Source organism: Acomys russatus, chromosome X (assembly GCF_903995435.1).
Source record: "Acomys russatus chromosome X, mAcoRus1.1, whole genome shotgun sequence".
Classification (NCBI taxonomy): Eukaryota; Metazoa; Chordata; class Mammalia; order Rodentia; family Muridae; genus Acomys; species Acomys russatus.
In genome coordinates, this window is record NC_067169.1 from 24187855 (window position 1) to 24199590 (window position 11736).

Below are 11736 nucleotides of genomic sequence, written 5' to 3' on the forward strand. Positions count from 1 at the left end.
AATCTATATACATTTGCATAATGACTAGATAGCACCCTAAGGCCAAAACTTCATGAACAGAGAGAGAGAGGTGGGGGGAGGGAGGGAGAGACAGACAGAAAGAAAGTAAAAGTTATTTAATATTGTGATACATCAGGATTTTAAATAGAAAAGAGGTGGATTTGGGACCAATAATTTTGGAGGAGGAGTAGACAGAGTCTAGAATAAAGAAAAGGAACAACGCTGCTAGCTTCATTGTCAATACAAGATTTTCCAAATTATATGAAGTGGAATAAAGACTGTCTCAAAATGTAGGTATCCTCATTTAATGGGGTGTGTTCCAAGGCCTCATCAGAAACAGAAACTTAAGTATGGGCCAGTATCCAGTTATATATTTTCTTTTTTTTTCTTTTTTTTATTAATTTATTCTTGTTACATCTCAATGTTTATCCCATCCCTTGTATCCTCCCATTCCTCCCCCCCCTCCCATTTTCCCATTATTCCCCTCCCCTATGACTGTTCCTGAGGGGGATTACGTCCCCCTATATATATTCTCATAGGGTATCAAGTCTCTTCTTGGCTACTTGCTGTCCTTCCTCTGAGTGCCACCAGGTCTCCCCCTCCAGGGGACATGGTCAAATGTGAGGCACCAGAGTACATGAGAAAGTCGTATCACACTCTCCATTCAACTGTGGAGAATATTCTGACCATTGGCTAGATCTGGGAAGGAGTTTAAAGTTTACCTCCTGTATTGTCCTTGGCTGGTGCCTTAGTTTGAGCGGGACCCCTGGGCCCAAATCTGCCTATCATATTGTTCTACTTGTAGGTTTCTAGGACCCTCTGTATCCTTTTATTTTGCTATTCTCCCACGTGTCTCTCATTTAGAGTCCCAATAGGATGCCTTCCCCTCTGTCCCAGTTTCCTGGTAAGTGAAGGCTTTCGTGGGACATGCCCCATGGGCTAGTATGCAGATATAAGTGAGTATATACCATTTGATTCTTTCTGCTTCTGGGTTAACTCACTCATTATGATCATTTCTAGCTCAATCCATTTCGGGAATTCCTTGTTTTTAATAGCTGAGTAGTATTCCATAGTGTATATGTACCACAGTTTCTTTATCCATTCTTCTACTGATGGACACTTAGGCTGTTTCTGTGTTCTGGCTATTATGAATAAGGCTGCTATGAACATGGTTGAGCAAAGTTTCTTGTTGTGTGCTGGAGCATCCTCTGGGTATATTCCAAGGAGTGGAATAGCTGGGTCTTGAGGAAGCCCTATTCCCATTTTTCTGAGATAGCACCAGATAGATTTCCAAAGTGGCTGTACTAGTTTGCATTCCCACTAGCAATGAAGGAGTGTTCCTCTCTCCCCACATACTCGCCAGCATGTGGTGTCACTTGAATTTTTTATCTTAGCCATTCTGATGGGTGTAAGATGGAATCTCAGAGTTGTTTTGATTTGCATTTCCCTGATGACTAAGGAGGTTGAGCATTTCTTTAAGTGTTTCTCAGCCATTTGATACTCCTCTGTTGAGAATTCTCTGTTTAGTTCTAAGCCCCATTTCTCAATTGGGTTATTCGGTTTGGTGGTGTTTAATTTCTTGAGTTCTTTATATATTTTGGATATTAGACCTTTGTCAGATGTAGGGTTGGTGAAGATTTTTTCCCAGTCTGTAGGCTGTCGCTTTGTTCTCTTGACAGTGTCTCCTGCCTTACAGAAGCTTCTCAGCCTCATGAGGTCCCATTTATTAATGGTTGACATTAAGGCCTGGGTCGTTGGTGTTCTGTTCAGTAAGTTGTCTCCTGTGCCAATATGTTCCAGGCTCTTCCCCGCTTTTTCTTCTAAGTGGCTTAGTGTCTCTGGTTTTATGTTGAGGTCTTTAATCCACTTGGATTTGAGTTTTGTGCAAGGTGACAAATATGGGTCCAGTTTCATTTTTTTACACATCGACCCCCAGTTAGACCAGCACCATTTGTTGAAGATGCTATCCTTTTTCCATTGAATGGATTTGGCTTCTTTGTCAAAAATCAAGTGACCATATGTGTGTGGATTCATATCTGGGTCTTCCATTCGATTGCACTGATCAACCAGCCTGTTGCTGTGCCAGTACCATGCTGTTTTAATTACTATTGCTTTATAGTACAGTTTGAGATCAGGTATGGAGATTCCTCCAGAGCACCTTTTATTGTACAAGATTGTTTTAGCTATCCTGGGTTTTTTGAAAATACATTTATTTTATTACACATGTATAAAACCAACTGCATACACTAGGGAAAACCACGTGACAATCATGAGTTCTATAAATGTTACATTCATAGTGGTTTGGTTATTTGTATTTGTCCAGCTTGATGTAAATGTCTTTCCTTTCTTATTGGGTCTAAATTTCTGAAGGAAATTCAGTATCTATCCTATCTCAACTCTAATAACTTTACTTCTTTATCTTGATCTAAAACGATCTTATCCCCTAACCAACTAAACTTGATTGTAAAACTATACTACCCAGGCTTCATTTCCTCTCAGAGACTTGAGAAGGAATAAAACTTAAATTCCTGAGCGCAGGTTAGCAGCTTCCAAAATGAACATATTGAATTAGATGGTTTACTGCCTGAACAGTCACCCAACACTCTCTATAACGTTGGACCATCAACTTTGGCTTTCTGGCCCAATATCTCTGCCAGACTTATTCGCAGAGCAGGAACTACTGGGGACTTGCTTACCCTGACTTGGCAGAGTGTGGCCATTGACTCTGCATGCATCTAAGCTGCCCATACATCTTTTCTTCTAGGGTTACAGTGACAGTTGCCTTTATACCACACCTTTACAAGTTCAATACTATTGGAAAGTTTAGGCAGACCCAACTGTTGGAGGAATTGCTCTGTGCACTACAGGATGCCGTGCAACATCCCTGCTCTCTGTATCTACCTACTAGACTAAAAAACACTCCCTCTATTCCAAAGACCTATTTTCTGACATAATCCAGTCAAAAGTCTCCTAGCATCAAGTATTGATCTCCATCCCTCCCTGGGAACCACTTCTGTAGGCTAAAGAGGCTCAAACACACATACAGAAAAATCCTAATCATTTGATTTTATCAATAAAGACTCAGTCAGATATTGCGATGAAAACATACCAGCACAGAGTGGCAGAGAAAGCACACAGCTTACCTTCCTATTCATCCAACATACCAGAAGGAAAAAGCCAAAAGCCCTTTCTTCTTCACACTGTCTTAAATACCATTCAACTCAAAGTGCCTCCTTTATGTTTAATCCCTGTCAGCTGGTCACTTGCTCTTCCTCTTGACCTAGGGGTAAGTTTATTTACTCCTGTTTACAGTAAGCTTTTGGATTAAAATGTGTGCTAGTGCTGAGCCACTCTGAACCCATCTGTTTACAACAAACAGAAAATTTTTGGATTAAAGGTATATGTTAGGGATTAGCGCAACAAAAACAGGTCTTCACAGTTCAAAATCTTGGGGTTAGCCATGGGATCAAATACAGAGCAACGTGTACGTGTGTGTGTGTGTGTGTGTGTGTGTGTGTGTGTGTGTGTGTGTGTATCTGAGAGTCTGAGTGCCTTTGTGCCTGTGTGTCTCTGTGTACATGGCTTTTACCACCTTCGTTCCATTTCTCTAGTCACTGACTAGTATAAGTAGCAGCCCGCACCAGGAGATATTAGCTCTGGATGCCACCAACATGGTAGCCTGCCTCACTTCACCCTGTGGTGTCAAAAGATGGTCTTCAAAATTATTCCAAGGCTTGTTATTTTCATAATGTCCCAAATTTCCTGTATGTTTTGTGAGAGAAACTGTTGGGGACTTAACACTTTCTTTTGACTGATATATTGATTTCTTTTATTGTGTCTTCTAAACTTGAGATTTTCTCTTCCATCTTTTTTATTCTGCTGATGATGCATGTATCTGGAGTTCCTGTTCTCTTACCTAGGTTTTCCACCTCCAGGATTCCCACAGTTACTCTTTTCTTTATTGCTTCTATGTCTGTTTTCAGACTTTGAACAGTTTGATTAATTCCCTCTACCTGTTTGATACTATTTCCCTGTGTTTCTATTTTATAAGTTTTAAAAATGCTTTTAACTGGACATAGTTTATCCTGCTCTTAGAAATGTGTTTTTGTCATTTAATTTTATTTATTTTTTAACACATACATTTATTTTATTACACATGAATACAACAGACTACATACAGCAGGAAGAACCATGAGACAATCACGAATTACAAAAATGTTACAATCATAGTGAGTTAGCTATTTGTATTTGTCAAACTTGAAGTAAATATCTTTCCTATCTTGTTGGGTCTAAATTTCTGAATGAAAATCAATATCTATCATATCTGATATCTAGTACCTTAATCATTTATCTTGATATAAGAAGATCTTATCCCCTACACCACTAAACTTGATGGGAAACCTAAACTGTCTGATCTTCAACCCCCCTCAGAGACTTGAGAAAGAAAAAAACTTAAATGCATGAGTGAACTGTAATGCAGGTGCAACTTCCAAAATGAAAAAAAAAATGGCTGAGACAGTTTACTGCCTCAATGGTAACCGAACACACTCTATAATGTTAGAGCCTCATCTTTGACCTTGTAGGTCTATATCTCAAGCCGACTTACTCTTGAGGCAGAAACTATTGAGAACTTGCTAACCCTGTCTTGACAGAGTTTGACCATCGACTCTGCCTGCATCTAAGCTTGCCCCCCCCCTTTTTTTTTTGCAGAATTCTGCCTGTGGCAGAAATTAGGACATTTTTGCCAGTGGCTCGTTTGCCACATTTGAAGCTAACTCCATAAGGAGGTTCTTTGATGCTCATCAACTTCTTTGAGGATGGCTGGGTTTTGCCAGGAGTTAACTCATCTTGTTGTCAAAGAAACTTTAGAATAATAAAAACATCTTTAAATGTCATATTCTGAGGGTCTCTGAGTCTTTAGAGGACCTTAAACATCTATAGAATCATACCTATCTGTTAGACTTAGCATATATATTCTTGTGATAAAATTAAACTAGTATTTGACACGACCACGATTTGCATCAATGTACAAAATTCTATACCAATGACTTAGAAAATAATCTTCTTTGTGAGTATCAATTAAGGCCTTGAGTCAAGGAGTAGGTTCAATCATCTACCTTTTTCCTATCCTCCCTCTCTATTTCTATATACTCCCTTTTTCTTTTCAGCTCCCCTCTCCTTATGTATGGATGAAAGGTAAAGTGAAAGAGAGACATGCTGAGTTCAGTCTAGTTTTCTCTCTGGATCAGACCATTAATAACTTATAAACCACCTTCTGATGAAAATAAGCATTTGTAGAACAAGAGAACAAACAGAAACCTACACAACCCCCCATAGAAGGAGTGGGACATTGTTCTCTTAAGGTTTCTTCATGCTGGTTGGGGGCAAATAATACCTTAGAAGGGGCCCAAATGAAATTGGGGAAAGTGGCAAAGGAAGACAGGGATTGCATTTGTGGACCAGTTTCTAAATGTTGAGAGATTCCAGACCTAATATGAGTCCTGCGTGGGACAGATTGAAGTGCCTGACGAAATGGGATCAGAAGCTTTCTACAGCGCTCTCCAGGAAGCTGTCCAATTCTGATGGACATACGCACTTGGGGCTGGAGCAAGGAGGAAGCAGGATGTCAGCATCCAGCATGCTGAGAGGAATGAATCCTCTCAGGTCTGATCCAGCATCAGTGTCTGGTTCTTTTGCTCTGAAAACATAATTTCTCACAAGCGTTATACAGTTTTAACATTATAATTGTATGAGGTGTGCAGAATGTACAGAGCAATTAAGGCTGGTTCTCTGCTCATTGTATGAGAAGAAGTAAGATATCTGCAAATTTTCCTTCATGCCATGCTAATAGTTGCCTCTAGTAATAAGTCACAGAGGATCTGCGGCCAACATGATGCCTCTCTATGCATATATCTGCCAGTTTCATAGCTTTTCCCATGTACTGGGATTAGCAATATCAGTTACCTGCTGGTTCTGCTGGTTCATGAATAGAGTTCAAGGAAAGGTTTTGGACATTGCTTGTGAGAGGAACATGCCTACATGCCTCAATCAACGGGCCTGGAGACAGGAATACACTTTTAAGGGCCTGTAACGGAAGAGTGTAAAGTGGTGAGAGCAAAATGTCTATGTTCTTATTATCTTCCAGCAACAACATGGTTGCTCACAGTCATCTATAATGTGATTTGACGCGCTTTTCTAGCCTGCTGGTTACATGCAGACAGAGCATTGTACAATAAATGAACAAATAGCCCCCTCTGCCCTCTGGCTAGTGACAAGGAAGCATCAGCTGTCCAAAGCAGCCACGGTGGAGGAGGCTTGGCTAGACTAGCACTAAAGGGAGCCAACTGAGCAACCAACCCACCTGTTTCTGGGGCTCTGAACTCATCTCCAGTCTTTCTTGCAGCTTCCTTTATGGCCATTAGCTTGACGCGGGCCCCGGGCCTTCCCTGAGCTGAGGTGCCTGGCGGATGGGTCTCAGAGCCCAGGTGCTACCCTGACAGACCCCAGCGCCCTGGAAGCCAGTCCAGGTCCAAGGCCAGCACCAAAAAGGTCCCATTTGCTGGCGAGCCTGCGCACAGGGCGGGAGATCCAGTCTGCTGAGGAGAGCCCAGCTAGACTGCTGGCTTCTGGAGCAGCTTCCCTGACAAGCATCCTTGGTGTAGCCAGACTTGTTTTCTTGGAAGTGGACTTGGCATATTTCGGCTCCCCCTGCTGGCTGGTGAGAGAAGGCAGCTCTTTGTGGAGAGGCTCCCTTCCCAAGGGCTGGCGACCCAGCCATTGGCCAAGGTGCAGGTCCCTCCTCAGGCCAATTTGCAGGGCTCAGGAGCAGGCCGCTGAGCAGTACCGCAGCCCTGGGGTCCAGGGCCAGAATGAGGACCTCCACGGAGGACGGGGGGTGGGGGGCGGAGGGAGGGTGTGCAGACATCTGTGGTCTGCGATGGCTCTGGGGACAAAGATGTATGCCCTGGTCCGGTTAAGCTTCCAGTGTTAGTCTTCGTAAGTACTGTGACACTTTGCAAGTTGTGACACCTGTAAGACAGATGACAGAGTACTGGGAACTGTAACCTGCCTTGGGGCTGGGCGGCTGCCTTAACTTGCTCAGAAGCCTTTGAAGCCTGACTTTGTACAGCATGAAATTCTCACTCCTAGAACAGAAGGCTAGGAGTCAAAGCTGAACTTAACTTACAACTGCACTCACGAAGGCAATGCCCGAGCACTTGGAAGATCACAAATGCTGCCCAGAGTTCTTCTACCCAGAGCTGGTGAAGAACATCAGAGGAAGATGAAAGGCCTTCATCCAGGAGACAAGAAAAAAGATGTTTTGGATACTTTCAATGATGGTGAAAAGAAAGGCATAAGGTGGAGGCCCTTGCATGGAAATTTGAAGAAAAATATGATGGAAAGAAACGCAGGAAAGACCGAATACAGGATTTGATTGATATGGGGTATGATGAACTAGATTCTTTCACTGATAACTCTGAAGTGTATGATGAACTTGTTCCTGCTTCTTGGACCACAAAGTATGGAGGATTTTACATTAAGTCGGGAATCTTGCAGTTTAGACAAGCTTCAGAATCTGAGGATGACTTCATTAAAGAAAAGAAAAATCTCAAAAGAAGCAGAAGTTGAAGGAATGTGGTGAAAGATAAAGAAGAAGAAAGATGACACTTACGACAAGGAGAAGAAATCGAAAAAGTCCAAGTTTTCCAAAGCCGGCCTCACAGATCTCAATGCCAGTAAGGAGAAAAAGAAGAGGAAGTACTCTGGGTGTTTAAGTAGAACAATATGATAGGCAGATTTGGGCCCAGGGGTCCTGCTCAAACTAAGGCACCAGCCAAGGACAATACAGGAGGTAAACTTTAAACCCCTTCCCAGATCTAGCCAATGGTCAGAATATTCTCCACAGTTGAGTGGAGAGTGGGATACGACTTTCTCACGTACTCTGGTGCCTCACATTTGACCATGTCCCCTGGAGGGGGAGACCTGGTGGCACTCAGAGGAAGGACAGCAGGTAGCCAAGAAGAGACTTGATACCCTATGAGAATATATAGGGGGACGTAATCCCCCTCAGGAACAGTCATAGGGGAGGGGAATAATGGGAAAATGGGGGGGGAGGAATGGGAGGATACAAGGGATGGGATAAACATTGAGATGTAACAAGAATAAATTAATAAAAAAAAGTGTTAGAGAGATGCTAAAGAAGTTTCAGAAGGAGAAAGAGGCTCAGAAAAAGAGAGAAGAGGACCATAAACCAGTAACTGTGTCATCAATAGAAGCTCAGGGTCTGAGGGAACGGGAGGACACTTCTGACCCCTTGCTCTCACTCTTTTTTAAAAAAATATATTTTATTAATTTATTCATATTACATCTCATTTGTTATCCCATCCCTTGTATCCTCCCATTTCTCCCTCCCTCCCATTTTCCCCTTACTCCCCTTCCTTAAGACTGTGACTGAGAGGGACCTCCTCCCCCTGTATATGCTCATACGGTAACAAGTCTCTTCTTGGTAGCCTGCTATCCTTCCTCTGAAGGCCACCAGGCCTCCCCATCCAGGGGACGTGGTCAAATATGGGGCACCAGTGTTTGTGTGAAAGTCAGACCCCACTCTCCACTCAACTGTGAAGCTTGCTCTCATTCTTTGGCTCCACTTCTGACAATGAATTGCACCAAGCTGCCGCTGCCATGGGCTCCCTGACAGATTTGGACTTGGAGCAGCTGCTCAGTGAGTCTCTAAAAGGAAGCCCTTTTCGAGAATGGATGATGGAAGCAATTCCATTGGGGTGGGATTGGATCAGGAATTCAGCAGCCCTCTTCCTTCCCTGAAGGTCTACCAACACCCCTGGCGAAGCAAGTTAAGGAGCTGGCTCAGGCTGCCAGAGCTGCTGAGAGGGAGAGCAAACAGAAGTTCTTCACTCAAGATATTAACGGAATCCTGCTAGACATAGTGGTGCAAACCCGGAAACTGATGAGCCAAATCATTTCTGGAGCGTTTGCTTATCTGGCTTCATTCCTGCCCTGCAGCAAGCATGCTCTGGTCAAGCCTGCTTGGAAACTTCACCTTTATGAGCAGGGTGGACACCTCAAAGAGCCACTCTAGAAGCTCAAGGATGCCATTGGTAGGGCAATACCTGAGCAGGTGGCCAAGTACCAGGACGAGTGCCAAGCACACACACAGAAGCAAAAGTTGCTAAAGTGTTGGAGGAAGAAAAGACAAGGGGCAGAGAGAATGGGTTTGTTCTGATGAAGAGGAAGAGGAAGAAAAGGGGGGCCAGAGAATTATGGGACCCTGGAAGAAATTCCAGTGGAATGATGAAATCAGGAAACTTCTGTGCCACATGGTGAAGATCAAACTGGAGAGCCGTGATCTGGAAAGGAACAGCAAGGCCCAGGCCTGGGAGGACTGTGTGAAAGCTTTTCTGGATGCTGAGGTTAAGCTGCTAGGGGCCAAAGCCTGGATGAAGGCCAGGACTCTATTTAAGGAGATTTGACGAGGCCATGGGCACCTGACCTCACTTCTGGCCAAGAAGAAAGTAATGGCTTCCTCAAAAATCAAAGTGAGGGAATCATCTGCTAAGCCTGACAAAAAGGTTTCCATCCCATCAGGACAGCTTGGTGGTCCCATTATTTTGCTCTCAGAGCATCAGGGTGGAGGTTAGAGCACTGGGGCATCCAGCAGAGAGCATCCATCCCAGGTCACTTGTGGCCTCACTGACCCTGTTCCTCCTGTAACCCTGGAGGACTCACTGGATGAAGACTTAGTTCGGAATCCAGTCCCCTCTGTGGAAGCTGTGGCTAAGAAGCTGGGTGTATTGAACTGTAGAACAGCCAACAGTTCCTAAATTCACACTGCCTTCACCCTCTAAAGCACCAACACAAAAAGTTGCTGGTGTTTTGTGTTCAGAAGAGAAATAGAACTTTGCAAAGCCCAGCTCTTCTGCACCACCACCCACTAATGCTCTTCAGTCACCTCTCAATTTTCTGGCTGAACAGGCTCTCTAGCACTGGGGCAGTCCACCCAAGAGAAAAAGTCAGAGAGTTCTGGCTATAAAGAGCTATCCTGCCAGGCTCCCCTTAGCAAAGGTATGCCTGAATTGCAGCAGTCCAAAGCAAAGCACCGCAGTTTCCCTGGGACATCTCATGGACTCCAGGCATCAGCTCCCATGCCTGGCCCCCAAGTCAAAGTGTTTCATGTAGTCACTCAACAGCAGAAAAGCTTCACACCCCTATCCCCCTTTGTCAACAAGCTGCAAGGCCCAAAGGCCGCCTCTCCACAGTGTCATCAGTCCCTCTTACAGCTGGTAAAGACAGCAAACAAAGGCCAGGCCTTCCATGCCACTATGCCAGCCTCCTCTGGAAGTTCAACAACCTCCAGCAGCCGCTCCCATAAGATGACAACCTCATCCTCTACCACCCTGAGCCATCCAGGAAAGCAGCATCCAGCCAGCTCTGTGGGGGCCATCTCATAAGACTAACCCATTTGCTGGCTCAGTCTCTAAACATTGGGCTGCTTCTAGTAGCCCATCTTCTGGAGGAGCCCATGTGCAGAGCTCTGTTTCTGGGACCTTGTTCCCTGGCATGCAGCCTCCCTCGACAAGACAGCCTGCTAGGCCAACTGGCCCAAGTTCTGCTGTGAAAAACAAAACACCTGTTTCTCAGAAATTGACCCTTGTGGCTCTGCCTCGATGTCCAAGTGGAGATTCTGGTGGTGGGACCCAGGGAGTGGCAAAGTTACTGAACCCCTCCCTGAAGCCTGCTGCAGTTAGTAGTGTGACATCTTCTACCTCCTTGCCAAACGGAACTGGTGGGGCAGTGCTGCTGTCCAACACCTCTCCCTTAGGCCTGCTGTCTTCATCCTATCAGACCAATAGCCCCAAGCTTCTGGGAGCTATGAACTCAAACTCCCTGGGAATCATAACCCCTGTCCCATTCCCACTTCATGTGCTCTCCTTCAGGTGCACACGCCTCTGCCCAAGCAGGAGTCTCTAAGGATGCCACTGTCACAGGCCCTGCCCCTGGGACCTCCCACCACAGCCTCAGCCACAATCCTTTACAGCTTCATGGAAAAGGGCCTGTTGCACCAAGGAAATTGTGACCACTGTGGAGGATGGAATCAAATGATGTAGGTCTAGGAGAAAGCCCAACACGTAGGTCTCAGATAACGGACATCTGCTGTGCTCTTCCTGCCCACTGCTTTTCTTCTGGAGTAGGCATGAGTTTGAACTGGAGCACTTCTTTCCACTTCTGATGGGTCTCTAACCAAGGGTCAGCTTCTGCTGCTCACAAAGCACTTACTGACTTGGTGCTCTGGGCCCTGTGGCTTTGTCGCTGGATGACATCAAGGGGCAGCTCTGGGCTGGGGAGTGTGCCTAGACTGTGTTGGAAAGCACAGTGTGCATGAGCTCCTGTGTCAGGTCTGTTGGCTAGTGGGATCTAGATCTACCTAACTCCTGGCATTTGGGTTGAGCATCTCAAAGCTCCCTCCTGGTCATGGATTCCTTCTGGCCGCAGTAGAATCACTGGATGGTTGTGATTCCATCCCATTCTCAGGCTGTGTGCTCAGGAGGACAAGAGCCAGGCCAGAACCACATGTTGGGGACCTTGCAAAATACTAAGAACACCAAATGTGTGCTCATTGTAGGGGCAAGTTTCTCTTCCAAACATGACAGTGAAGCTCTTATAGAGAAAAATATCTTTATAGATTCAACAATCATGGTAGGCTTTTAAAGACACGTATCT

At 44.8% G+C, this 11736-nt stretch overlaps 1 pseudogene; it reads left to right on the top strand.

The window, feature by feature from the left end:
- Positions 1-7205: 7205 nt before the first annotated feature.
- LOC127184807 (ubinuclein-1-like) lies at positions 7206-11226 on the top strand (annotated as a pseudogene).
- Positions 11227-11736: the final 510 nt, after the last annotated feature.